The sequence below is a fragment of the Lolium rigidum genome, chromosome 1, assembly GCF_022539505.1.
Source record: "Lolium rigidum isolate FL_2022 chromosome 1, APGP_CSIRO_Lrig_0.1, whole genome shotgun sequence".
NCBI classification, from domain to species: domain Eukaryota; kingdom Viridiplantae; phylum Streptophyta; class Magnoliopsida; order Poales; family Poaceae; genus Lolium; species Lolium rigidum.
Window position 1 is genome coordinate 57,836,223 of NC_061508.1, and position 3,749 is coordinate 57,839,971.

The following is a 3,749-nucleotide window of genomic DNA, read 5'->3' on the forward strand; positions in this document are numbered from 1 at the left end:
GAATAAAAGCAACCTCTTGAAGAAATGATTATGAAAACCTGCATTGGTATTAGACTTTCCGGTCTAATGCTGTAGCTAGTGCATTAAACACCTCTTTCCTATAATGAACTTGTTGAGTACGCTCGTACTCATCCCACTCTTAAATCCCCGCTAGATATGGAGGCACCGAAGGAGGATCTACAGTGCAACACGAAGACCGAGGAGTCAACAACTACTTCAAGGGACAGGAACCTGTCAGAGGAGGCAGATACCACATCCAACAAGGAGAAACCTAGATTAGCAATAGAAAGGAACTAGCTTCCTAAACTTAGCTCCGATTTAGCTAGAATCTATTCATAGCCTCTGTAGCTAGTTAAATACTCTTCAAACAGAGTTCGTGTTAGGACTAGTCTACGAGTCGTTCTTCTGGAGTTTATTTGCAGTTTTACCTCATTGTAAAGTAGGAGGCTGTGCTGATCTTATGTAACAGAGTCAGTGTTGTAATTCTATAGACATGCCTTGGACCCGCATATGTTTCGTTGTACCACTCGAGCGATATAATACTAGTGGAACGATGTTTCATTGATGTTATATCGGACTTGCATACTACACCATGCAGTGGTATGCCGGGTCACCACAGTTGGTATCAGAGCAAATGCTTTGACCTTAGGATTAAAACCCTTTAAAGGAGACCTATAGGATTGGTAGTGTCTATAGGAAGTTGTCTTAGGTAAACCAAATATTTGTATGACTTGAGATGGGTATTCACTTGAGAATAATCCTGACATACTCAAGTCAAACTTTCCCACCTATTCTTCCTAAGTGAAGCTAGTAGTTAATTCCAAGTATGCAGCATATCAACAAGTCCTTAAAACAATAGATGAGTAGATCACAGTTGGTATACAATACATGGTAGTCCAAAGAGAGGATACAACCATAAGGAAGATATCCTATTGGAAGATGTGTACCAACATATGTTATGATGAAGTAAGAGTTATCAGACCTGTAATAGGAGTAATATCGAGTGGTGAAGATAATTATGATATCCTAATAGATAATGTAGACCAAATTAAGTAATGAGTAAGTAAAATTATCTAAACTTGGGAAACAATTGATAGTAAGTGATAAAAACAAGTGATATGAGTATTATAGACCATGATAAGTCAATCATGGGAGGTAAGGAAGAGTGATAGGAATAATATATGTCTACTTACATGGTAGAGTTGTTGCTCATATATGATTCACTTGAGATTCATTATGTGATGGAATAGAACATCATAAACATTTAAGAGGAGAACAATAAGAAGTCAAGTGCTAAACAAATAGTGCAAGATTTATATTCCAAAACCATGGGAACTGTGTCTAGTACATCAGAACCCTAGCTATATGGTAAGAACATATGGAAGTATATGAGCTATATTTCCATAGTTATGTGTTTAGAATAGCAATGATTAGAACCTAGACATATCATGTGAGATAGTCCTCAACAAAATAGAAGTTAAGTAGTACTTCCAAAGAAAATTAGGTTAACCATAACTATCCTAGACCACTTTGATTCAAGTTTATCTCATTGCAAATGTGCAATAAAGGTAAATAACGAGACAAATAGTAGAATGCCAACTATATGTGCTAAGTATCACGATATAAACCTATCTTATGTGGTGTTATATACTACACATCTCAGCCTGATGTTTAGAGATGTCATACTCAACAATCATATTCAGGCTTATGATGATGTGTATTATAAGCACAAAGCTGAATCTTCTTGGATTTTATTGGAATTTCATTGTTTGACTAGATCCATACATGAAGTTTGACTTTGATATGCAAATGCATGTTGCTATATCAAGTCCTTACTTGATGCTATAGATCTAGAGGGTAATGGTATTCGTGTGAGGAAGTGACGAATTCTGAAGATTCAGAAGATAAGATGAAGGTCCACCAGAAGAAAGGAGTAAATTTGTGGGAAGCAACCACAATATTCAGAAGGAAGTATCAATCAAAACTCATGCTTACCTCAACAGAGGAGTACTTTTGTACGAAAGAAGCATGAAGGTGAGAAATATAATTATTATGGTGAAGCTGAAGTAGATCCATAGTCAACATAGAAGAGGGAATGCATGGGAAATCACTTAAGATACTATAATCATAGTGTCAGCTAGTGGTTTTCTTGCAAAATAAACCCTAAATGAAGGAAGGTGATATATGAAATCATAGCAGACATACTAAGACCATAGTTGATATCAGAAGACCACAATTGGTATAGGATCAATACTGCGAGATAAAACAGAAGATATCTCGTTCAGTGGATCAGAACCTAGAATAGAATCCATTTTTAGATATCAAATAGCCACAGTTGGTATAATAACCACAGTTTGGTATTACAAATAGTCCACTATTTAATTATTTGTAACAAAAGTTTGTAAACAAATAAAAATCTTGTCGACCAAATAGCTAGATCTATAATCATTTAGTCGAAGGATTCACATTGGATGTCCACAATTGGGTGGATACACCACCAACATTCTTCGCGAGACTTTAGAAAAAGTAAAAACCATAAGTTAAGACCTAGACCAATATTCTAACCATAAGTCCAACGGTTGGAAGAAAAGGAATTGAAGACCATAAGAAAACTCTAAGGGGTAGAGTAAAGACTGAGTTGGATGTACAATAACTCAATATTTGGAGTAAGAAAGATGAAGAAGGTCTGAACTGAGAGGAAGTTCAATCTTATTTCATAAGATTGTTGAACATTACTTTCAGAAGGATGTCAGACCAGAAGCCGAGGTTTATACCTCGAGGAAGTAAGAAGATGACTATCACTTGAGAAAGGGAGAAATATTTACTCAGAAGTATGAAATCTCAAGTAAGTTAAGCTTAATGAAGTTGGAAGAAGGAAATATAGGAGGCCAAATAAAGCTCAAGGAGACCAAAGACTTAAGGAGATTGACTATACCAAAACTAAAGTCCATTTGAAAGATTCCTTTCATGGAACCTAAATAACCCAAAATAGTAATAGCTATCAACTCGTAAACCATGATTGGATGGAATAAAAGAGTCTAATCCATTCTTAGGAAAATAAACCATCACAACCATTTCCATGGTTAATACCTTATTAAGCACCATTACCGCAAGTTTTGGTAGTAAGGGAAAACAAAGACCTATTTTATCAAATAGGAGAATGTTATCCAATGAGTCCTCAATTAAGACTCGTCAGGACAAGAAGAAGTCCCAATAATTGAATATTCAATGAGAAAGGAAACAAGCTTATAATATTGGAGGAAATCATGGAAGTAAAGGAAGTAATAGTTGTTTGATGACAAACACTAATGGATTCCGGGAAGAATCTGGACAAGGGATATATTCAATTATATCCAAGTGAGATCACCACGGAGTTCGAGAAAAGTCGTAGTCCGCACAAGTCGGAACCACACTTCGGAAACGTGAGAGAGATCAAACTTCGAGGACGAAGTTTAGTTTAAGGGGTAGAGATCGTAATATCCCAGGTATTGGGGTTACAAAAATAGAGGAAACCGATGTGTGCATTGCATTCATGCATAGAAAATGCTGGGAATTTTCGCGCTTTAAAGTAAAACAATCCACGATGAATCGAAGTTTCACTTGACCTTGGTGGAATTGAAGTAGCTCATCAAGTCAAGCGCTATAAACCTCAATGTGACTTTGTTAAAACATTGTTTTGGGTAAAGATGATTTGATCTAAGGGGTTAGATCAAATGGAATTAAAATCAACACAACAACACTTGAATCAA